Below are 27173 nucleotides of genomic sequence, written 5' to 3'. Positions count from 1 at the left end.
ATATGGATATGGGGCTTGGTGAGTCTCTCTTATATGCAGGGGTGTAACTGAAAATGGCTGGGCCCCATAACAAACTTTTAATTGCCCCCCGACTGACCATAAACCCGTCGAGTTTAGTCATAACCGTTAACTGCAAGGACACCCAGGCTCAGCCAACGGGTGCCACAAATAATGACGGCTCAGGGGCCCCAGTGTATTGCAGAAGTAGGCCATCAGGCCCCCTGACGCGGTAGGCCCTGTACAAGCTGCTATGGCTGCTATGGTGGTAGTTACACTCTTGCTTATATATCATGCAAGGTTATGCACTAGCACTTTATAGGACATTACAACAGCATTTTTAAAGGGTTCTGTTAAAAAGCAAGGATGTTTTTTTTTTATGGGAAGTCTTGGCATCTGAACTTTTTGCAAACAGATACTTGGCATGATCACATGAATTAAAATCTCCATTAATTTTATATCTTTCCAAATGATATGTTTTGTGACTACAATAAGACACGAGAATTCTCAATCTCTTCTATTTTCATCTTTTTGTTTTTCAATTACAATAATTTGAGACGACACACAAATTACAACAAAGCTAAAATGGAGCTTGGTTGCTAATACCCAGCCTTGTGTTTTTTTAGTACACTACACCGCTCAGGCTATAAAAAGCAAAGCTCTTTGTGACTACAGTACATTATGTGTTCTCTAGAGTCGAAGTCAATTGTTTATGAAAACCATTCAAGTTAAATTCAGTTATTTTAGCACAAGCTCTAAAATATTGATTGCCTGAGACGGTAATAGATTACATACACCACACAAAACCTCTTGCCTGCAGTAGTAAACCTATTTATATTTCTACAACAAAACAAAATTGTGTTTATATGCGTTTCGTTCGTCAAATAAAATGTAGTCTTGTAGATTTTTGTGCTCATTTTATGTTTAAAAGTCAGGTGGGCGGTATCACTCAATGACTGGCAGCCTTCCCAGTATGAGTATGCATATTGAATCTTGTTCCACAAAGCGGTGCTAATTTGCTCAAAAACTCTTGTTCTATATTATACTGTCTGGTTGATAAGATTTCACAACAGGTTCCCTAAAATTCAGTTTATTTTGATCTGAAATGCCATACAAGTTGGATCAATACTTTTTCCAATGCTGCATGTTCATGTCGTTACTCTCTGGGAATTATTATTATGCACTTGGTAAAATTCAGCTCTTTTTTTTTTGTTTACTATGGTGCTTAATATGTAATTATTAAAGTGAATGTACCACTTCAACCAACACTGACATGATGGGTGCTACAGCACAGATGGTGCCCTCTACATTTTGAACAGCCATCCGCTTCCTGAAATCTGCTCTATTTTTCAAATATGCAGATTAAGTTTTTTGGTGCACTTGAGGCCCAGTTTATGAAGTGCTTGCCACATCCATACTGCAACATCCATACTGCAACATGCCAATTCTTTGAGCAGATGGTGAAATCTGCGCGAGCATAGAATAGAGCCTATGAGACGGGCAGAATTTCAAGCGGGTCTTGAAGTTGTGTTCCATCGTGGTCTCTCTAGAGACAGAATTCCCCTAACAACGGCAATGGAAAGCAGTATCCAAGAAAGCAAAACACCTAGGGGGTAAGAAGTCATTTTTGGTGCGCTAAGGGCTTTATACATTTTTTACAGATAACACTAGCTAACAAAAGGAATACATGACATTGACCGTCTGATGGGGGTTTCCAGTCCAGTCATACTAATAGCATATCCTGGAGATAGCTGTTGGCTATTGCTCTTATATAATACACAATCACGTTCGGCACTCTGGCAATGGGTGGTGCACGTAGATGAGAACGAATCCCACGTAGTATAATCATATAATTCTCGGCACTCACCCATCTCGGTGAGTGCCGAGAATTATATGATTATTGCTCTTATATAAACAGGGAATTAAAGTAATAGGCCAATGTCTCCATTCTCTGTGTGGTTCTAGGTTACTGCAGCTTAGCAGACAGTGACTTCAGCGATAGTCGGGCTGCAGCAGCTTAGCATAACCGCTGCTCAATGGATTGATCCATTCTTCCAACTATGTATATTTTTAATATGCCAAAGCTGCGGCACAGGCAGACAGTTGATTGACAGGAGTGTTGGGTGTCAGAACCCATCGATCAGACCTTATTACCTGTCCTGGGAATAGACCATTAATATATTTCAACTGAAAACACCTTGAAATATTTTGACTACTGTGCTTATTGCTGTTCCTTCTTTATCCCAGTAAACAAAAATGCACTTTTTTTTTTAAATTAGAACTCTATTGCTCTTTTGCAGATATGAGAATTATATCTTGTTTTACAATTCTACATAAGTAGCAGAATTTCCTCTGAGGAAGGAATGAAAGAAGAATGTTTTGCTCACAAACAGAAGCCTCTTGAGAAAATGTATTTCCCTGCCTGACTGCATTGGAGAGCTGAGGACATTTTCAATTGTTTCTGGGAGGCCTTGAAGGCATTAATGTATTTGTCTTACTCTGTTCTGTCTTAGTTTTTCTCTTGCTATGAAATGATATATATAATCAATAATTAATGGTTATGTCTGGTCAATTCCAATGTCTTAACACACCAGGTACTTATATTTGTCTATGTGTACTATCCACGTGTTTATAAGTGGTGAGTCTTCTGGCATCGGGAGGCATCCTCACATGAGGATCAGATGAGGAGGAGGAATTTGCTAGACCCCAATCCGCTTCGTCCAAGTTGACTGGTGTCAGGATTTGCATATTTTTTTCCTGGTGATCTACCAATCATGGGCGGACCTAGCAACCTGACGGCACATTTTGCCGCTTAAAGAGGTATTACAGGAAAAAAAAACTACTTTTCCCCTATCCACAGGATAAGACAAAAGTAGGAGATCGCGGGGGTCCAACCTCTATAACCCCCACCGATATCCGCATCAGGCCCTGAGTTCTGTGCATGTGACCCACAGCTCTATTGATTCCTATAGAGCCAACGGAAAGAGTTGAGTACAGCACTCTTCCGGCATACTCGTCCCTTTCTGTCGCTCCATAGTACTGAATAGAGCCGTGGGTCACATGCCATCCCCGCATTTCATTACCCAGAAGCCAGGGCCCGACACGCAAAAAAAAAACCGCAATTCTTTGGGAGAGCTGACATGTTATATATGTTCCTCAAGTCGGTACGATTAAAACGATATGTAACATGTATAACTTTTATATTAATTGATGGCTCGTAAAAAATTAAAACCTTTTACAGAAAATAAATTTTCCGTAAAATTGCTCTATTCCCATGCTTATAGCGCTTTTATCCTTTGGTCTATGGGGCTGTCTGATGTGTGCCATGATCTGCACTTTCTATCGGTACCTTGATTGCGTATATGCAACTTTTTGATCGCTTTTTATTACAATTTTTCTGGTTTTAATGCAACCAAAACTGCGCAATTTTGCACTTTGGAATTTTTTTGATTAGGCACGCAGCAATACCAAACATGTTTGTTTATTTATTTATTTCTATTTACAAAATGGGAAAAGGGGGGTGACTCTGGACTTATTAATAAAAAACACTTTATTCTTTTTCCACCTACAGTAATTAGAATCCCCCCTGGGGGACTTCTATATACACAGCACTGATCTCCCATTGAGATCAATGCTGTGTATATAATAGAGCAATGATCAATCAGATCGGAGCTCTATTATAATGGTCTGCAGCAGACCATCTACATAGATTGCCGAGTCGGGATCAGCGTCATTCCGACGCTGAGCCCCAGCCGGCTCATTAGAACGGATCTCATAGCGGTGGGGGAAATCCCCCACTAGACACCAGGGAGAGGGGCACAGTCACTATTGACTACACATAGCAACCGGGATCCGCGGGCTGCAGAGAGGGCTCACGCCGGCCGTTAAGGGGTTAGTAGTGATTTTTGACATGATTGGTTCCCTATAAGAAATGATGGCAAATACTGTTTGTTTTTTCTTTATTATGTTATAATGTTTTCTGGTCTTTGCTTAATTTCTTAAGCAAAGACCTTTTTATCATAATACTTTTCTTATCTTGATGAATAAATGTTGTGCTGATCTCTGTCATTTATCTGTTAAGTTGTTTAAGTATAATTCTTCTGGATATCTAATAAAGCTATTACTCCTATAACACTTTTGTCTTTTTTATAAAAAATGATTTAACATCAGACTTTTTAGGCTAACATGGTACAATGCTATATTTTTACTGTACATCATTCTTTATCGGTAAATAGATATCACAGCATATAACAGCATATAAATGATGCAATTAAGTATATTTCCCCGAGCATGCAAAGCTCCTATCTCATTGGTTGCTGCAGGTAACATCCAATCTGTACCACTTTATTAAATAAACCTGCTTGTCACAGTCACCAATTTCCAGGACTGATACTCCCCACCTCATCATCTATCTAACACCACGACTAGAATAGAATTTCATGAAAAATACACACAATCTCAAGCTTTCACCTTGAAGTGACAGCTGACTGTCCCTTCCACTCACATGTTTTAAAGAAATCAATTTGCCATCACATTTTATGGTAAAAATCACTTTGAAGTCAGTTGACATATTAAAATGTGTTCCTAAATGTCAAACTGAGTTGGCCTTATTCACATGTCCCCCAAAGTTGATCAACTTATTACCATTGATTTCTATAGGGCTATTCCCACATTCTGTTTTGTTACTGATCTGCCATCCATACCGCAAAAAAATAGGACATGTCCTAGTGCGGTACGGATTACCAATAGAAGTCCATTGGGTCTGTGTTTTTTTGACTTCCATGAAAAACATGGATCGAATCTAAGCAAGCTAGTTACTTTTTTTTGATCAGTTCAACATTTTTGTGGACTCGGATACGGATAAAGATGCACTACTGATTCAACTACGAATCATTTTTCACAGATCACAGTACAAATAGCGGACCTATATGCAGACCTGAAAAATCACCTTCAAGGTGCCTTCACACCTACCGTATCGCAGTAGAAAATCCGCTGTGGATCCGCAGCAGATCCGCAGCGGATTTAACAAAATGAATGAACACAGCATTAAATCCGCACTTACAAATCTGCTGCGGATCCGCAGCAGATTTGACAGTGCGTATTTATTGCTGTGTTCATTCATTTAGTTAAATCTGCTGCGGATCTGCTGCGGATCCGCAGCGGATTTTCTACTGCGATACGGTAGGTGTGAAGGCACCCTAAGGGTGCCTTCACACCTACCCGATCCACAGCGGATCTCACTTCTGCGGATTCGAAGCGAGAACCGCTGCGGATCCAGTACCATTGACCCCCTATGATAGCACATACTCACAGCGGGATTGACATCCCGCTGTCAGTATGTGCTTTAACCCAGGCTGCCCGCAGCTCCGCCGCCCGAATCCACCATCCTCGGCCGCATCAGTCTATCCCCGGCGCATTCCCCCCTCCCCGGCCACATCCTTCAGCCTGCCGCCGCCCGCATCTCCGATCCCCGGTGCATCCCCCCATCCCCGGCCACATCCTTCAGCCCGCCGCCGCCCGCATCTCCGATCTCCGGCCGATTCCCGCAGCCCGCAGATCAGCTGAGCGGGACCAGAGTCGGGAGCCTCACTGCAGCCGCGCCGCCGAGCAAGTACTGTATGTTCTCAGCGGCGGGCTGCGGGATGCGGCCGGGGATGGGAGGATGCGTCGGGGATCGGAGATGCGGGCGGCGACAGGCTGAAGGATGTGGCCGGGGATGGGGGGATGCCCCGGGGATAGACTGATGCGGCCGGGGATAGACTGATGCGGCCAAGGATGGTAGATTCGGGTGGCGGGGCTGCGGGCAGCGGGGGGTTAAAGCACATACTGACAGCGAGATGTCAATCCCGCTGCGAGTATGTGCTATCATAGGGGGTCAATGGTACCGGATCCGCAGCTGATCTCGCTACGAATCTGCAGAAGTGAGATCCGCTGTGGATCCGGTAGGTGTGAAGGCACCCTTAAAGGTAGTTTCACACACACCGTATCGCAGTGAAATTTTTGCTGCGGATACGCAGCAGATTTGATGTAAATAACTGAACACAGCATCAAATCTGCACCATCAAATCTGCTGCAGATCTGCTGCGCATCGGTCGTGTGTGTTAGTACCCTAACAACATGTGTTAAACATTTTAGGCAAACAAACAATTTACACGAATCAATATATAACTCGAGAGTTTGCTTAAAGGGATTATCCGGGACTTTGAAATTGATAGTCTTGTCTTAAACCAGCTGATCGGCAAGAGTGCCTAGAGTCAGTCCCCCACAATCTAATATTGGCGGCCCAATCTAATGATAGGCCATCAATTTTAAAGCCTCGGATAACCTCCTTAAGCCTTTATGTTTGCGTCTACACAATTCTCTGCAGAGACATGCCCTCCGGTGCAGCATCCACTCTCACCTTCATTTCTTTACAGCTGATCCTGTACTTTTAAAAACCATTAAAACAGCAGTTTTAAAGTTGAAGGTACCTTGTCCGGATGCAAAGGTTGGAACAGGATGATTTCATCAATTGAACCAATTTTATACCACCACAATAAACCCCCAGATGTGATGCAACGTAGAGAAGATTTCCTTTTATGACTTAACAATGGGCCTTTGATATTGTTGGCACATTAGAGGCCTTTGTCATTCTCCCTTTTCCATTTCTGTCTTTGGCTCTTTCTTCCTCAGGTATATCTATAACAAATACCAAACTCAATAGGTGCCAGGTTCAAACTGTTTTTCATTCATCGGATATCTAGAGAAATAGCGAGCTATACACTTTCTCCTGTCTGTCGACATGCCGTATTATTCTGTGCCTTGCCAGGCTGCATTATGAAGGCAGAAGAACCATGTCACTATTCCGAATGTGTTTACTTGACGTCTGGAGCAATTTGACCATTGTGAACACATGAAACTGCCGCAGGGCATTTTGTTTTATTTACTCACTATAAAAATTCATTTCATTTTCAATCTTGCAGGAGATAAACATTATTTTCAAGGCTGAAGACTGGAGATTGCGTTAATCAAACTAAACATACTTCACCGTGATATTCATATTCTATTCTTAGTCTGCACTGCATAGACATCAGCTTGAATTCCTTTAAGTGAATCTGCCAGAAGCTATTCACATTCCAAAACTGGAGACACAGTTAGATAGATGATAGGACACACTGTACCTTTCAGATAGTCATCTTTGTTTTAGTAATGTAAAAAAAAATAATAATAATATCCTCTGATCAAAGAGGCGTTCCCAATCTCCTGAAGTGCAGCATGCTGGAAAGTCTCCTTGTTCTCCCACTCTTACCTGACCCTGCATGGGACTCCAGCTTCCAGCTCACTGGCAAGATGGCTGCCCTTATAATAATGTATGGAAAAAAACTTGAATAAAGAAACTTACAATCAAAAAATAGAAACAGAAAAAGAAAATATATCAGTATCTAATAGGTAAGGAAAAAAATGATACATTTACTTAAGACTGCTGAGCCAGACACAGCCCCAAGTGCAGTATTGTTCTGTACATAGGTAAACAGTGAAAAGGCTGATCAACTCATCGATAAGGGTTCAGGCAGTCAGACCCCCACCAATAGAGATAAGTGAGCTGAACTTCCCAAACCGAGATTTATTCCGAACTTTGCAAAAAAAAAAAAAATTTGATTCAGGAATTAACAGAATTCTTCGAAAGTTTATTTTTAAGTTCCTTGTTTTGTAATTGCCAAAACACATAGCACCCCTCTTGTGAAACTGCAACAGAATAGTAAAAGATAGAAATTGGTGCCGCTCACCTATGGTGGTTGTGCTTCGAGCCCAACACCGCCATACGTAGAATGATAGAAGCTGTCTGCTGCCCGTCCTGGAGCTCCGGATAACCGGTAAGTAAATCTAGCAGAGGTTCTGACAAGTGAGGGGTCCAGGTTCACAAGGTGCTGATCGGCTTGCTGCATACTACTATAGTTAGATTACATACTACTAAGTTACTACTACTATAGTTAGATTACATACTACTAAGTTACTACTACTACTACTATAGTTAGATTACATACTACTAAGTTAGATTAAAATAAATCAGTTGTCCCGGGGGAATTTTCCACTGCAAAGATGGAAGCATTCAAACAAGCCTGACCCTTTTCACGGTATAGCCAACGGCATCGGCAGAGGTAGCAGTCAAGGGGGTGCAAGTGAGGAAACAGAGTCATGGTAGTGGTGATCCTAACAGCAGTTCCCAGTTACACCCAGTGGTCAGGTAAATACCAGCCAGGCTGCTATTGTGGAATACATCATTAAAAGTTCATACTCCACGGTAGTCAGTAGTCAATTCTGGGGGCCAAAAATCATCAGAAAGCTTGTCACGAAGTCAGGACAGTCAGCAATTAAATGGTAGCATTGACACTCCAGAGGTTTCTAGGTCACAAAGCAATCGGGAGGGCAAGGGAGAGGCAGCCGATTAAAAAAGTACATGAACGTACCCCATGCCACTGGAAGAAGAGAGCTTAGTAGAGGAAACCTTTGTCCCTGACTACGATGATGATGTCACAGACCCCACTTTCAATGTGGGTCTGCAAATGTCATTATCGGAGGATGAAGATGTATTTGATCCATCGAGCCAGTGTCATGTTTCATCCATTGCTTATTGTTCCAGGGGCAAAAGGGGGCGGGGTACAGCGCCAACTAGTCGCCAGATAGTTGAGGTACAAAAGTCAACTACAGAAGAGCCAACAGATAAAGAGAGAAACAGATCAGCCCCACATTCATGTCTTCTTCTAGCAGCAGCTGAAATTGTAGTTGAGTCATACTTGGAGTCACCCTTTGCCCCTAAATATTTTTGAACCGGTGCAGTTTTGGGCAGAAAAGGTCGATATCTGTCCGAATCTGGCAGAGTTCGCTCTGACCCGGCTGTCCTGCCCAACCAAAAGTATGGCATCTAAGAGGGTATTTAGTGCGGCAGGGGCCTTTGGTAAACCTAGGAGGATGAGCCTGTTTTGCCCTAGTGTGAAAAGGCTGACTTTTATCAAATTGAACCAAGCCTAGATAGGACCAGATTTCACCACCCCCATCTTCAGATTTACTGCCCATGATGTAGAGCAGTTTAAACCAGTGCTTCTCAATTCCAGTCCTCAGGCCTCACCAACAGGTCATGTTTTGAGGATTTCATTAGTATTTTCCAGGTGATATAATTATACTCAGTGCATCAGGTATTATCAGAGGTGACCTTTGTACGGGAAATCCTCAAAACATGACCTGTTGGTGAGGCCTGAGGACTGGAATTAAGAAGCACTGGTTTAAACCATTTCCAATGCAGTCATATATTATCCGCAGCAGTTCAATGCCTCAACAAAGTGCACAATGCAACCCATACCGCAAAAACAGTACTATCCAGTCACAAATCCCAATGACTAAAAAAGCACATTTCCCTTCTTGTTACCATAGCCATGGGGCTTTTATTCACTGGCACTTGAGACAAGGAATATTAGCATTCATGTCCCATTTTTATGGACACACATAGTGACTGGCTGATAAATGTTCTTGGTTTTTTTTTAAATATCACCATGGTAGTTTTATTGGCATAATGGTTCACTAAAATGTACTTATTGTGTGAGGTTTTAATGGCTCTTGTGGTTTCTTGAGTGATATAAGCCTATAGGAAAGGTTCGTAATGGGGTATGGGGTAATGTGCAGGACTAAACATTTAATTATTTATTTTAAATTACATTATGTAATATTGTCCATCATTTTTTTTAATAACATTATGTTATTTTGCCACAAATTTGGAATTTTGTAGAAATGTTTATTGCAAATTAGACAATTGTTGCAACCACTGTTAAGAGTTGACTTTCAGTAGCTGATAAGGACCTAAGATATTAAATATCTGTGATGTGTGTGATAGAACAGAATTTTCTCTAAGTTCCACCATTACTCATGGCTGACTGATATCTACAAAACCAAACTAATATTTATAAGAAGGGAAAGGGGGAATCAATGCACATGAGCATGTGCGTGAGAGCAAATAGGCCTTCTTGATATAAAAATTATGTTAATATAGGTGTTATAATGTATTATTTGCATTCAAAAAATAAAATAAATTGCCTGTGTATGTAGTTGTCTGCCTATTGTCTTTGTATGTGTTTGTAGTAGGAAACCCCTGGCAAAACATATGTAATATATGATCCCTACACATAGAAGATGAACTGTACACTGGAGTCCTAAAGCAAGCATCCTTCAAAATAACATGATCTATAGGGTTTAGCCAGAGGTATCGTTAGACTATGCTGCACCCAGGGAAAATATTCCAAATACCCCCAACACCCCAGCCCCAGGGCACCATCTGCTGGTTTGTTCTACTATTGTCTCTCTGTAGAGAGCTTTATTATATGGATTCCTTTTTTTGATTGTGTAAAACAATGCTGACCTTTTTTTTAGTATCTGTCAGTAAAAAGAGAACTAATTTGCTCTACTCTTATTTTCATCCATGCTATGTCACAGATGATTAGTCAAGGGTGCCACCTACTGACTTCCTTTATTACAGTCCCCACATATAGTAGAAGAAGTTAAAGGCATTAGGTACTGTATTTAAAAAAAAAAACACACACAACAACAACCTTTCAGTTTGTTGTGCTCTGCTGAACTAACGTGTTGGGTACTATTTTTACTTGTCTTAGTGACGGTTTTAATAAACATGAAATGTATGCCTGTTATAACTGGATACATAGAAGAGTGTCAGCAGAAAATGACCACCTGGTCCAACTAGTCTGTCCTATTATTTTTATCTTACAATATCTGTTTAACCTAGGCATGCTTAACATCGGCGATGAAAAAACTTTTGAGATATTGCTGCCCTTCTGTACAACAAAATAAAGATGCTATTCTTACTTCATTGTGCTTCCCCTGTGTCCAGTGTTGGACTGGCCCACCAGAGGACCAGAGGATCCTCCGGTGGGCCCCCAGCTTTAGAACCTGCACTAACACTGACTGACATGTCTTTTCTCACTGGTAATTCATTGGTGGGCCCCCAGGACCCTTAAAAAGACACCATTTTGGAGACTACACCCCTCAAGGAATTTATATAGTGAATAGTGAATTGACATAATGAGCATTTACATCTTTTTCTAGTGAAATTTACTTTTGGCTATATGATTCATATAGAGTGGCCAGTTCTCTGTTTGGCCAGCAGTCAGGTGCACTTGGTTGAGTAGCGATGCAATCTGATTGTTTGGACTACAATGTACTAAAATGCTTGAGTGCTTATTAGTCAAGTGTTAGAACCAGTCATGCCAAATACACACAAAAACAGTGATCCCTGACTGTTTCCGCCCACTGTCCCTGCCTACTTGCTTTGGTCATCCCTAAGTGGCTGCGGACAACCACAAAGACAGTCCCTGCTCTGAAACAGGTGATACACAAAACTAAGATGAACAAAGGAACACAATAATTCAGGCTAAACATTCCGGGTCGGTAACAGGGTGCAGCAAAAATACAAAATCGTAAGGCAAAGGAAGGGTCAATAAGTCAAGTGGAAAGGTCAAGGCAGGCAGCGGATAGGGAAGTGAAAGACCAAAGCCAAAAGGTCCATTCACAAACAGGTAGCAGAGTTGAAGCTGTAACAGACCAGTGTAATAGACCAGGAGCCCGGTCCAGAACCTCATTGGACTGGCCGCCTGAATCCATCTGTGCAAGTAAATCCTGACTGGCAGCGGTATCTGCCAGTCAAGAGAACACAACACTGAACAGCTGAAGGAATCCTGACTAGCAAAGAATCTAGGAACAGAGTAAGGAACCTATTATACTAACAGATTATCTGACAGATTTTTTTTTAAGCCAAAGTCAGGAATGGCTTTGAAAAGAGGAGAGATCTCAGTCTTTCCTTTATTACCTGTTCTCTGTTTATAGTCCATTCCTGGCTTTGGCTCAAAAATATTTTGGTGTAATAGGGCCCTAAGGGGTATGGATAGTTATTGTATCATGTATAGTTAGGGCCATATTACACACAGATTATCTGGCACATTTTTTTTTCAGCCAAAGCCAGGAATGGACTATAAACAGAGGGCAGGTAATGAAGGAAAGACTGAGATCTCTCCTTTTTAAAAATCCATTGCTGGCTTTGGCTTAAAGAAATCTGTCAAGTAATCTGTTGGCGTAATATGGGCCTAACTCCTTCATTGCCAGAAACCTGACAGGCAAAGCGGGTGGGGCTGAACAAACAAGGCAGATCCCTGTTCAGACAAGGTTCAGAAATCAGCGCATTCTCCACTTCAAAGCCTGAACTGAGGAACACAAAGGCACAATCCTGACATTGAGTCAAGAATTTTTTCAACGCTTGGGTGCTCGACTCAAGTAACAAACCCCATTGAAATCAATGGGAGACTCAAGCATTTAACCAGGTTCCCCATGCTCAACTTCAATTGATGTAAATGAAATATATAAATTAGAAATATGTTACTGCAAGATAAATTGGAATATTGGTGGTATGCATATGTGGTGGCATGTGGTATATATAGGGTTTACACATCCCTTCCAGAGACAAAATAAACAAAAATTAGAATGAAAAAATATAATACCTTACTGCAAGACATATTACAACTCTGGAGGTATGCACGTCCAACAATTACTTACATTTTCCCATGGCCTGATATTTACTGGGATTGGTTGTAAATGTATTTAAAAAGCTCATTTTATGATTGAATAGTGGGACTTATTTTTTATGTCTTCTGGAATTGTTCTCTGGTACAATCGATTAAACATAGGCTTCTTTCACTCTAGCCTTTTAGGTTTTCATTCAAATATTTTATTCATTTTTATGCACAGAAAAATACAGCCTACTGTGCAATAATGCAACCCCAAAGCGTTCATGGCTTTGATATACATGGAAGACGTGATGCTAATGTGAACATAACCTAAAAGGGAGATTCAATGTGACTGCAATATGTTCAATAAAATGCAGACCGTAGCACCAGCACAGCCAGACAATGTACTGTACTGTATATGCTGCAACAATGGAGCCTGGAACACTATACAGAGAGAGCACTGTTCCAATAAAAGCGGTCTATCTGAATGGTGCTTGGGTTGGAGGACAAAAAAAAAACAAAACATTTCCAGCACTCACCACAACTTGATAGCAGGCATAGTTTTATTGAATAGCAGGAGTAGCTTAAGAGGGTTAACCCTAGACAAGATGGTATGGATCGGCACCAGATTCTGCTGAGAAAGTAATCATTGTGGATAACAGGTCTAAAGACCACAGCTCCACTGGGTCTCAACGAGAGGAATGACCTGAGTGTCTTTTTGTAAGATTTTGTTACAAAGTAACTGTTTTTATTTAAAGTGTCACTGTCATTATAACTTTCAAAATCAACAGCAGAAGTGATATAAAGCAGGTTTGCAATTTACATAATTTTTTTTTCTAGTTATCATGGAAAACACAATACTTCCTGTTTTCTGACTTTTTTTTTTCTCTGAGTAAGGAAACAGGAAGTCACGCGTTTCCCAGGACATCTGTGTGCTTACAGAGAAGGCAGTCATGTGATTGACGGACACATTGAGCTGTGACGCTCTGTAGTGGCCAGAATTCCTGTGTTTAGTCTCTTTTTTTCAATCGGTGAAAGTCAAAAAATTTGCCATCAGAAGACTGGACCTGGACTTCTGGTAAGTATAGCTTTGTTTTACAGCATGATAACAAAATAATAATTATTGTATACTGCAAGCTTTATTTCACATATACTGTTGATTTAGGTTTTGAAAGTTATAACAACAGTGACACTTTAAATTATGTTGCGTGCACCTTACCTGTATCATTTCACACCCCATCCCATTGACAACACGTTCTCCTGGCTAGAAGATAGGTTTAGCACCTGAAACGTCCGTCACCCCAGGAGGTATGCCACGCACCCTACTCCATCCCCTCCCTGCAACATTAACTGCATTCAATAAAGCTATGCCTTCTATCAAGTTGCGGTGAGTGCTGGAAACTTTTTCCTTCCTCTATCATATGTTCAATAAAATATTCTGAATTGTCAACTGCATGTACTCTATAAAACCTTTTGCTTTTTTCTTCTTCTATTATTTATTAGCTGTGAATGTTCTAATTGCATGTTTATGTCCTTGGTATCTAAGCCAGGAAATCCCGTTATAAGAGACCATAGTAGCCAACCTGCCCAGGAGGAAGACACATTTGCTTATTTGAAAATTATGTAACATGTTCATCACCTTAAATAGGCTACAGTGTGATTTCTTACCAAAACTACTCAGCATTTCCTTCTTTTCATGACATGATTTGCAGAAATGTCTACAGGATTGCTGACTATCACTTGAATATGTAATATTACCTTCAGGAAGAGAATCTGCCTGTGTATATAAGATTCTTTGATTGCCCTCGGAGTCTGTCTCTTTTTTGCTCTGCTCTTGAATATATTTGTACAGTGCGGTAAACATCAGATTGTATTATTACCATTGCTTTTTGTCTACTATTTCTGTTTAACTAAGTCTATGCTTTTTTTTTCATCTTTGCTGCATCTCAAAATCTCACATCAAGTTGATATGTGCACAGCAATAAACCTTTGCCACCGGCAGGAATCTAGCAGTCATAAACAATTAGTTCCTTATGTGAATGGTCCAAGGTTAATTTTAGCCTCGTAAACTGCCTACTGCCTGATCTGATAAGTTTTCTCCCTTAGCTCCAGCTGTCTTCTTCCTGATGAGATTTGGCTACTGGGAGGATGGCATTATCAGCCTATTAACCATCTCCAGCAATAGAAATGTGAGGCTGATGAATATTGATCACCTGTTCTGTAGGGTTATAGGGTGATGCTAACTGGATGTGACTCTTGGTTGTTTCTTTAGGCTGTCTTTATTGTACTAGCTGAGGGATTTGATTTACAGTGCTGGCCCCAGGTAAAGATCTCTCCAGCACCAACAGGCGCATCCCTTCATCTTTCACCATATCGCAGTATCAAAAGGTTAATAATAATGCATTATTGTGGTGTTTTCATATGACGTTTCTAGTCTCAAGAGTCAATAGAAAGGTCAGGAGCCCAAATAATACTACGCTACAGGTGTTTATTGTTGCTTTATTACAGTATTAGAGCTTTTTACTATGTTAGATTCTTAGATATATGTTTAATGAGGGTATGTGCACAGTAAAGAATCGGGGTGGATCACCCGCCGTGGATTATGTCGCTCGCATCTCCGCCCGTGCCATAGACTCCATTCTATGCACAGGCGGATTCCACCGACCACCCAAAGAATTAACCTGTTCATTCTTTGGACGAATGGCGGAATTTGCCTGACCATAGAATGGAGTCTACAGGACGGGAGGACAGTGAAGCGGGACCGCGCGGGGACGAGCAGCGGAATATGCCTTACTTATCTTCACCATCATAAGATTATAAGTTACTGTAAATCTTAATTTAAGAGAACGGAAATAGCATCAGAAGAAATATATATATATATATATATATATTTATTATATATACAGTGTTACCTTGGTTTAAGAGTAACTTGGATTAAGAGCGTTTTGCAAGAACAGCTCACAGTTTTTCAAAATTGTGACTTGGTTTAAGAGCATTGCTCCCTGTACTGGGTGGGAGGGGGAGTTGGGAAGGGGCATGGGCATGGTCTGCATAGCGGGGTCTACAGCACTGTACTCTGACCCAGGAAGTCTCCCTCACCTTCCAAATCATGGCAGATGCACTTCAGGTTGGGGCTTACATCAGGGGACAGGACTGTGGAGGTAATCTCTCCATAGCTGTAACCCCTCTCTCCCCGGACAGAGAGTGCTGCATGTATGTGCCCACATCTGCCCTGCTCATTCCTTCATACTCCCTGCAGTCTCTGTCAGCTCTTGTGTTTCCCATCATCTCCATTCCTGCTATGTGTCTGCATTTACACTCAGCTAAACACACTGCTGCTATAATGTGCCTGCACTTACACTCAGCTATATACACTACTGTATAGAAAAGACTCTGTCTCTGTCCTCCTGCACAGCTTTGTGATTCTTACTTCCTGATTGGTCCATGCCAACACACATCCCTTTCCCATTGCTGTCATGTGACCACACAGACCTCTGACAGCAGCACTGCTTCTCTATTCTAGCCTATTGTACTATACTACTGCATTATGGTACTATACTACTGCATTAAGCGCTGCGGAATCTGTTGGCGCTATACAAATAAATATTATTATTATTATTATTATTATTATTATTATTGGGATCTGCAGTTCCATCCTGTTTCTACAAGCTGCTGCTGTGTTATCAGGTTTATGCCCTTACTATACATTATACACCACATGCTGATTGCTATACTGTACAGTAACCTATAATATCACGTATTAAGCTGTTTCTTATAGTTTGTTTCATCTGTCCTACACCTTATTCAGAATAAAAAAATCATTATTTTGGGTGTGTGGAACAAATTGTCTGCATGTCAGTGATTTAATATGAGGAACCACTAAAATTATATATATATATATATATATATATATATATATATAAGCACTGTTGGCGCTACATAAATAAATATTATACATATTACACTACACTGGCACTTCTCAAACATTTTCTAGTCGAGCCTCACCCAGCAGAGCTGAGTAATGCCTGGGCCTCACCAGACTGACCAAGTGGATGCTGGGGCCTCAACACCTGTGGTTGCATAATTAAAAACTATTGCTTAGGCAATAGTGGTTGCTATTGCTTGCAAAAAAGGTGGAAAAACGGATGCATTTGTGTGCATCTGTGTTGATCCATTTTCCATGGACTTCCATAATAATAATAATAAAAAAAAAAAACACGGATCACAACGCATTTGTTTGTTTTTTAACGTACACAAAAATGTCGTCGGCTACATTTTTGTATATGTTTAAGAAAGACGGATGTCAATTGAAAAATAGATCAAAAGAAATGCACACAAATGTATTGGTTTTTCCATCTGTTTTTTGCAAAACAGATTTAAAAAACCCAGCTTTTTGTGCAACATTTAAAAAAAAAGTACAAATTAAGTCAATAGTGTTCTGAAACCAGAGATTGTTGCAGCCAGAGAAAGGACTTTGCAGCTTAGAGTCACTTTTGTACATACTGCCTCCCCAGTAACTAGGGGGCGCTCACTTGTGGGGTCCACCTCACAGTTTGAGAAGCATTGCACTAAACCATTGCATAAAAATAGAAATGTTTTCCTGTTCAAGAATAACATCTAAACAAAGATTACAGAAAGTCCCAGTGTACAGAAGCAGCGCAGAGCAGACCCAGAGATGAGTGAAGTCGATCTTTTCATGCGTAAAAGATAACTAATTATAAGGTGTGATGTGACTTTGGGTTATTTTCTGTAAGCGTTATCCTTGCTGAAAAACAGTGAAAACAAAATAACAGGCTTTACTGTATCTTTTGCAGCAATGGATGTGTTTAGTGTTGCTTTATCATGAAGACATTCTCCAGATCAGTTTAACAGGTCATAGAATAGGTAAATGAATGGAGACAGCGCCTCACAGGCTTTATCCCAGCAATCAATGCCTGGTGATATAAGGAAATCTCAGGTATTACTATGCAAAGCATGTTAAATGATTTCACAGGTTAATTAATACAGTAGCAAAGTCATTAACAAATCAGCTAAACAAGAGGTGAAAGAAATCATAATATTAGTAAGAGATCCTCATTGCATGGATTGTATTCAGCTTCAGTAAAGCGTACATATTATTTGAAAAAATAAAAACATTGCTTGAAACAGTGACTATTTAAAGAAACCCTGCCATCAGAAAGAAATATTTAATAAACCCAACATTTTTTTCAGAAGTAGGCTATGTTCACACAACGTATGTTTTTGTTGCAATCAGCAAGAACGGCCATACTTTATACGAAACCATATGTTGCCTTGCCTTCTATGGGATCCCGGCCAGAGCACATACACATCGTATACGCTCCGGCTGGGATCCCTCGCGGTGCTGCAAAGAACTGACATGTCAGTTTTCTGCGGCCGCTATTTAGTAAATAGCGGCCGTAAAAAACTCTGTCAGTTCACACTATGAAGCGAGCAGCTGCGGCCCTACTCTTCATAGTGTCCGGTGGGGAGTTCTGATGCGGGCACGCAAGGATGTGCCAGCATCAGAACCCTGCGGCCGTAAAAATAATCCGGCCGGTACGATACGCCGTGTGATCATGGCCGTATTCTGTAAACAACAATTGGGCTTACCATATGGAGGATAGTAAGGAAACTCTACGGACTCTCCTTTCACTGTTTGAAGCATCTCGTTCTGGAAGGCAACTCAGGCTTTCTTGAGGGACATTTTTTTTTTTTTTTATTTATCCTTTCTAATTAATATTGACAGGAAAGCCCCCAAAGAACAAGTTTGAGACCCTCATGACTGCCTAAAGGGGTTGTTTCATTAGAGACCTTTATAAACATCTCTGAATGAATGGATTTCTTTCTAAGCCTTGTCAGGGATAAATGGGCCAAATGGGCCCAAGTCATACAGCATATATATATATATAGCATATATATATATACTTCTTTATTTATTTTCAAACATTTAATATACATCACTTACAAAGAAAACAATACAATTTCACAAATTTTAAAAAGAAAAAGAAGCGGCAATTAACATAAACAATGTTCTTAAGTATTCAGAGTTTGAGAGTAAGTTGCTTTACAACTATCCAAAAACATTATCCAATACTTCGTAGCAATACCTAACCCTCAATTACCGCTCCCAACCCATTTTCCACCCCACCCTTCCCACCCAGTGAGATGGAGAGAGAGAAAGAGAGAGAGAGAGAGAAAGAGAGAACCGCGAGCAAAAAGTATAAACCCATCAACAACAACAAAAATACAATTCTGTGTAAGAATTATAAATCTTTCAAGTCCACCTTCCCCATCTTTTTTTAAATTTAAGTGGTCCCTCTTTTTTACCTGAGTACCAAGCTGCTTCAAAGCCATACAGCATATTTTGAAGGGATACAGAGATTTCTGAACCCATGTAAAAAATTAGGGATGGTAACAGTGTCGGACTGGGGTATCTGGGGCCCACCAACGAAGAACCAGTGAGAAACAACATGTCAATCAGTGTTAGTGCAGGTTCTAAAGCTGGGGCCCACCAGAGGACCAGAGGTTCTAAAGCTGGGGCCCACCATCCAGTCCAATACTGGATGGTGAGAAACCCAGATCACACTCATTCATACTGCTGTCTACGCCTTTCTTTTACTCCTTCCTCTAACTGTCCTGATAGGATTCATGAATGTTCTAAATGCGGTCTCCCTAGGGCTGACAAATTTCACTGTATGTGGTCGTGCCCTTACCTTAAAGACTTTCTGGAACAAGGTTTCTGACCTGGCAAACAGTGTAGGCTCATATAATGGTACTCCGCGTCCCTAGAGGCATACCTTCAGGTACGGACTCATAAGACCAATATAGACACAGATCCCCAATGCTTCACTTAATTCTGACCCTAGATAAACAGTGTATCTTACATGAATGGCTTTTGTGGCATCCCCATCTATCCAGCAACTAATAGAATGCCTTAAAAAACATTCTTTCTAGACAAACCAGGCAAAAAGACAAACTTACAAAAAAACTTCTGTCAAGCAAATCTACATCGCTTTGTGTGTGTGTTTTTTTTTACATAAATAGACCAGCACCAGCGCAGGGATGTCAATGCCGGTCCTTTTTTTTGTACCATCGACCAGTTCCTGCAAATGGCTCTGGTCTATTCCCAAGCACCAGCCTGGCATAAAGCATGGGGGGCAGCCCCGCTTCCCCCCAGTGTGACAATCTCCCCTCTGTGACACGGCTCCATTGATTCTAATGTAGTCGCGTCACAGGGAGGAGGGTTATTTCCCCCCACCACCACCCCTAGTGCTTCATGCTGAGCCGGTGCTCGGGAACAGACCGGAAACATCTCATTTGTATGCGCACTTTTGTTTGTAGGCTATGGTGAAAAAAAATTCTATAAAATATCTTAAAAAAAAAAAACTGGGCTAAAAGTAAATGTCATCCTTTTATTGATTAGAGGCTAATAATGAAACATGTTCTTTTTATTATCTGTTCCTATATTCTAATTGTATTTTTTTATTTTTTATTATTTCATAGTTTGTACATTATTATGGAAATAGTGATCATGCTTGTGCTGTTTGAACAGCATTCAGACATATTCTTTACAGCAAGCCCCATAGACATAGACACAATTGTCTGAACAAAACATTATTTATTACTATGGTAGAGTTTTCTCGGCATGCTCTATGATTTGTGCAGGGAGAGTCTAATCTCTGAGCTTAAACTACTGTGGAATAATTTGTAATCTTGTCTTAGATAATAGTGAAGACATTGCAGAAAAGTGATCAGCACAGGAAGTGACAGTGTTTTTGTTTTTTGTTTTGTAGTACTAAAGGCCAGAAATTAAAGTTTTCAGGACAATTTTATAATATTGATAGAAATAGCAAAATGAGAAAAAAACACCAATATTTTTTTTAATATGCTTTTTACTATAACAACTTGATATAGGCAACAGGTAATTTTCAGATGATATATTCCCTTTAAATACCTAAATACCAGGGGATACTATTTTCAGCTAACTGCTGCTACAAGGTAACCTAATGATAATAATAGGTGGAGGAATGGATGGAGAGAATGACAGCTTTATTGTTCTCTTGAAAGGCAGTATCAATAGTCTTTAACCTAATTTTCCCAGCAGCAGTCTTGGAACACATTAACAATAAGCTATAATCAAGTTTTTTCAGTCCTCTCAGCAGTTTTAGCACATATCAGTGAGTTGTAACCTAGCTTTCCCAGTCCCAGTAGCCACCTCAAAACATAACTGAGGGACAACCCAGCTTACTGTGCCTCAGAACATGTAATCATTGAGCTATAATGATTATATCCATCTATCGCCCTTATATCCTCGCTTGTTTGTCAACTGATCACATTGCTTTAGTGGGTTAAAAAAAAGTTGTTTGTCAAGACCACTGGGTCTTTTTAGTCTGCCCTCTTAGTATTTCCCTGCTTTTTATCTTAGGATAGATACTGTATATGTTTATTCCATGCAGGTGTTACAGATTTAGTTATTGTAGATATACCAACCACATCTGCTGGACGTTCATTCCAAGATTTGCTACATGATGACATAACCCCCTCCCTCTGATGCACAGTAAATTAACATTGCTGCAGCCACGTTACATTACGATGCAGGATGACACAGGCACAGAAGCTGCGCTTGTGTAATCCACCGCGAATCCCGGCTGTAATAGCTGGCGACCAGCCACAACTGTCAGCACTAGAGCCGCACTCCCCCCGCAGCCCCTTGGTCATCAAAGGGATAATATGTAATTGAAAATAATCTAGTCTGCTCACTAACAATTTGCTAAACAGTGTTTATGGCATTAAGTGCACTGGGGTTTTCCTTATACCTAAAGAGATCCGAATTGAAAATAGTGCAACAGAACATATAAAAATTGGAAAGATATTGTGAAACACATTTGTCAGCCCCTATAGTGTTGTTGATTGACAGATCCCTACAAATAGATCTGCACATCTGACAATACATATTACCTATGAATGTAAATTATAGCAATATACCCAATGTTCTACAACAATAACAAGAATAAAGTAAAGGAGATAATCATGTTAATTGTGATTATTTAGCAGACTGTATAAAAGTCGACTGTGGGGCTCCATAGTGTATGACTAATATACCAATAAATCACGGTAAATTAAATTGTCACTCAGAGTGCTAATAAGTTATTTATGTGCGTCCTCAGCCCACAGAATGTATCCTCTTAGTCATCCAGTACTAGGCAACTTTCAGATGAAAAGCAAGCAGCAAATCTATAGCTCAGTTGTGCTTCTCAACACCTCCAGGTCATTGCAGGTTACTGTTCTTTGCAGTCGTTAGAGAAAACCCTCTAAGAAAGCCATGTAGAAAGCCACTGAAAGCAGTAAATGTGTTCTGGAGGCTATTATAGAACAGCATCATACCTAGCTCCATTGTATAATGGTATATGTGCACAGTGTTGCTGGGACTGCTCTAAGCTTCCCTGTCTACCTACCTGGTTACATAAGTACATTTGTTAAAACATCTCCACAGCTCAGAGCTGCGTTCACACTACGTATATTTCAGTCAGTATATTTCAGTCAGTATTGCAACCAAAACCAGGAGTGGATTAAAAACACAGAAAGGCTCTGTTCACACAATGGTGAAATTGAGTGGATGGCCGCCATATAACAGTAAATAACGGCCATTATTTCAATATAACAGCCGTTGTTTAAAATAACAGCAAATATTTGCCATTAAATGGCGGCCATCCTTTCTATTTCAACACTGTGTGAACAGATCCTTTCTGTGTTTTTAATCCACTCCTGGTTTTGGTTGCAATATGAGGACCACAATACTGACTGAAATATACGTAGTGTGAACCCAGCCTAAAGGAGAAGTTAGGCAAAAATTGTTATTAAAGTATTGTATTGCCCCCCCAAAAGTTATACAAATTACCAATATACATTTATTACGGTAAATGCACATAAAGTGCTTTTTTCCCTGCACTTACTACTGCATCAAGGCTTCACTTCCTGGATAACATGGTGATGTCACTTCCTGGATAACATGGTGATGTCATGACCCGACTCCCAGAGCTGTGCGGGCTGTGGCTGCTGGAGAGGATGATGGCAGGGGGACACTGAGGGACACAGGGCACTGGAGGGACACTGAGCACAGCTCTGGGAGTCGGGTCGTGACATCACCATGTTATCCAGGAAGTGAGGCCTTGATGCAGTAGTAAGTGCAGGGAAAAAGCCCTTTATAAGCATTTCCCATAATAAGTGTATATTGGTGATTTGTATAACTTTTGGGGGGCAATACACTACTTTAAAGAAAAATGGTTGGAATTCTCCTTTAATAACTACTTTGTAAATTTTCTTCTTCTTGACATTATTGATTTAATGAACACATGATACAAGTGGAAAATGCTTTAGGCCTTATTTACACATCCCATAATCTATGGATGCGCATTTAGTTACTGCACATTGATGTCTATTGGGCTCTTCACACGATCAGTAGATTACATGGCCGCAAACCAAGCCTGAAAAGAAAAGGACATGTCCTAGTGCGGACCCAAATTTTTTGCGGATTCTCTCATAGAAATGAATAGGATCCGCTATTTTCTACGGAATATAACCTTTTGGCATCCGTATTTCCATAAAAAATAAGGATGAGTCATCAGTCAGATGCTGAAAGGTTGAGTTTCTAAAAAACGGATTTAGAGGATCGTACGGGTGGATTTCGGGAGGAATCTACGGACATGAAAAAATACTGAACGTGCGCATAAGGCCTTAAACTTTCAGAGCTTCCTGGGCTCCTTGACAGCCATAGCTAGAGAGACATACAGTACATTAGAGAATTCTAGTAGCTTTGTCTTTACTTATTCTGAATTCTAGTGCAATCCTAGTTTATCTTGATTGCATACCCTATTATTGCCTCTTCACTGTGTCCTCCATTTTTTTTTTTTTTTTTTAACCTTCATTTCCCATTGTTCCTGACACTGATCAGGGCTCTATGTGGTGACTTTGATCTCCTGACACAAAGATTGCAGTGTTGCACTATGTGGTATGTAATGTTAGTGAATGGTATTGTGTTGTACATGTGTCCTGGTGGGACTAACAATTACAAGAAAATCCATACATAGCATTTTGGGGGGAAATGGAGGGCCTTTTGTAGCGCTTTTTATGTTAATTTCCAGCCTTTTGATGCTATGTTCCCATAATGTAGAAATTAGGGCCAATAACACTTGATGTTTTATAACAACGGACGTGTGTATTTTTGGCTTAGCAATCTATGAGGGAGATTTATCAAACAGGTGTAAAATAGAACTAGATTAGTTGCCCCTAGCAACCAATCAGATTCCACTTTTCATTTTCCAAACAATCTGTGAGTAAATAAAGGTGGAATCTGATTGGTTGCTAGGGGCAACTGATCCAGTTCTACCTTACACCAGTTTGATAAATCTCCCCATATGTGTTATAGTGGCTTCTTTCAGAATTATGGCTGTATAAACAATTTGGCACTTAAAACAATGGCAGTTGTTTTGAGTATCAAACATTGGTCGTGGTTTTAAATGCAAATTGCCTTAAAGTCTACAGAAAATGGCCGGAAATAATTGACATGATCATTATTTTGACTGCCATAGCAATACATTGTGTGAGCAACGGCCGTTGTTTCCATTGACTTCAATGCAAATAATTTCATTATGAAAAGAACGGCCATTGTGCAAATTGAAAACAATGGACACTCTTTCTATAAAAGGTACGTTGTGAACATAGCCTATAAATTGTGAGTTTCAAAGAAAAATCTTTGAATCATATGATTTGCTACAGGCAAAATGCCACAGAAAAACTGACAATAAGAAACATAGGTAGCAGCTACTAAAACGCATCATTGCTTAAGAGAAATAGACCACAAAGGCCAGAAAAACCTAAATAGCCCGCCAAAAAGCTTCTCGTAGGCCAAATAAAGGCCACAAAATGTGTGTATGGTTGCAGAAGAACACATTTTTTTAAATGAATCTTGAATCTTTTCCAGCACAACAGATCTTTTTAGAAGTGGCAGTCAGGAAATTTCTGCTTGTTCTCACATATTCCCAGGGCAATTTCTGTTGAAAGAGAAAGTTATAAATGTTTTTTTTCAACAAGGAAACAGAAGTGCAAACCATGTTTATTATACCTCGGAAATTGTACTCTATTTAATAAACACTGAGTAGAAAATATAACTGAAAAAAATATATATTTTGCTCATTTTAATTTTAATTTTTTTTTGCATATATAAATTTATAGGAGGCAATATATCCGTGGAGACTCTTAAATGAGCAATTCATTGGATTTTTTTCACTGATCTCCCTGAGCTCAGCAATTGCTGTGTTTTGTTGGTCTACTTTTCATTGCCCCTGTTAGCCAGAACCCTGCTCCACGCTGACGAGGGGCAAATACCCTGAAACAGCTGTCTGTGGATGGATGTCTTGCTTTGGTAATCCCTTGTCATGTCGCAATGCTCGCAAATGAGTAACACTTTGATGCTAAAGGGGCCACCCTGGTATTTCCCTATTTGTGTCCCAATACTCACAACTGAGTGGGACTTAAGGGGCTATGTATCAGGGTGGTTTGGTAATCTCCCCCCACTGGTAGACACCCCTTGGAAACAGGTTTTCCTTCCCTGAGGGGATATATGGCTATTCCCATGTTTTGAGACTCGCAACTGAGGCTCCACAGACCACTTTTTTGCATATTTAAATGTATAGGGGGCAATGTATCAATGGAGACTCTTGAGTGAGTACTTCATTGGTTTTTTTTTTTTGCATTTTACAAAGGTAAAAAGAAGACAATAAAAACAAATTTCACAAAAAAAGAGCTCTCAGGTCGATGTTGGAGGGATAGAGGTAAAGAACAGTTTATGTAAAATGTTAAGGATCATTTAGGACAATTCCAGAAGGTATACCACCCTGTGAAAGGAGGGAACCTCCAGATAAAACCAGTGTAGGAAGAAGGGTACAGAGGACAGTAGTTCAAAGCTCACTTCTTGGTAGCAACTCAAAATGGAGGATGTGTGAGTTGAAAGACAAGACACTTGAGAGTCAAGTAGGAAGGTACTGGGGACAAGGCACTTCTGGTAAGGAGCTCAACATGGCATAGAGCAAAGAAATGGAGTCAAGAAGGGGACCTCAGCTCAGTCAGATGGATTCCAATGACATAGTAGTGCAAGCAAGGAGTGCAGAGGCGGGAAGAGAAGATAAAAGTGGTGGAGCTCAAGGCATCTTTAAAAGCCCCAGGAACAGGGATCAATGCATCCCTGTAGGAAAGCAATCATTGAAAAGGAGCCCATACAGGGCAGTTTCTAGTTGCGGACGGGCGACCGCACAAAGTGCCGATAGCTAGGGGGCACTGGTGCCCCCCCCTGGACCTCACCTAGCGGCACAAGCTCCCGCCCCATCATCTGCCCCTCCGCTCACCCCATTATTCGACATATTGCTGCCAACCCACCTGGGACCGCGCTGAGCATCATCGAGGCCGTCGCCATATCACTGCGCCTGCAGGAGGGAGAAGATGTGTGCGGGGGCGGCGTCGGCCTTCTCCTCGCAGGCTGAAGGAGACAAGGACCCGCTGTATTCTAGGATAAGGTGAGTATAAAGTTGTTGTTTTTTGTGTGTGTGTTTTGCGGGGGGGGGGGGGGGCGAGGTATTACTAAGGGGCAGAGCACAGGGGGGATTATTACTATATGGACAAAGCATGGGGGTTATTACTATGGGGTGAAACACAGGGGGAACACAGGGGGAATATTATTATGGGGGAAACACAGGGAGATTATTACTATGGGGGGAGCACATCGGGGATAATTATTAAGAGGCAGAGCACGGGGGTATTACTATGGGGACAGCATGGGGGATAATTACTATGGGAGGAGCACAGGGGGGATTATTACTATGGGGAAGAGCACATGGGGATAATTACTAAGAGGCAGAGCACGGGGTATTACTATGGGGACAGCACAGGGGGATAATTACTATGGGGGGAGCACAGGGGGATTATTACTATGGGGGAAGAGCACAGTGGGACATTATTACTATATGGGGGCACAGCAGGGGATCCTACATACAGAGGGAAAACAGGTTCCTAAGAGATGAATTGTAGCAGGAAGAAATCATCATGGAGGACTGGGCCAGATAGAGAGGAAAAGGAAAGTGATGCCTGAGATCAAAGAAGACATCACCAGTGAGTCACTGAATGCCTTTTTTTTGTGTGTGTGTGTGTGTGGGGGGGGGGGGGGGGGGGGGGGGGGGGGGGGGGGGTAGGGGGTGCTTTTAGCAAGATTCGCCCTGCAGCCAAAATTACCTAGAAACTGCCCTGAGCCTATACATAAAAAAGCATTAGCCCTGCCCTTATTCGAATCAGTCCATATACAGAAGACAAAATCCTCAATACTAGGTGGAAAGGAGGGATTTTTAATCACAAGGAAAATGGGAAAATGCTCGGGGTCTGAGTAGCTGTATCTTTATTCATGAATCCATTCATTTAGAACTGTTACTATACCATCTAGGTTCTTTCATTAAGATTCAAATTATTTAGATTCCAATGACATCTTCAAGGCCAGACAATGATAGCTACTGTCAGATGTGGACACTGATGTGCTGCTGATACCCAGTAGGGGGTTGTGGGTTCCAGCAGCACAGTGGTGCTCAGGTCTTACAG

The sequence above is a fragment of the Dendropsophus ebraccatus genome, chromosome 11 (assembly GCF_027789765.1).
Source record: "Dendropsophus ebraccatus isolate aDenEbr1 chromosome 11, aDenEbr1.pat, whole genome shotgun sequence".
Classification (NCBI taxonomy): domain Eukaryota; kingdom Metazoa; phylum Chordata; class Amphibia; order Anura; family Hylidae; genus Dendropsophus; species Dendropsophus ebraccatus.
Note: the sequence above shows the minus strand (reverse complement) of the source record.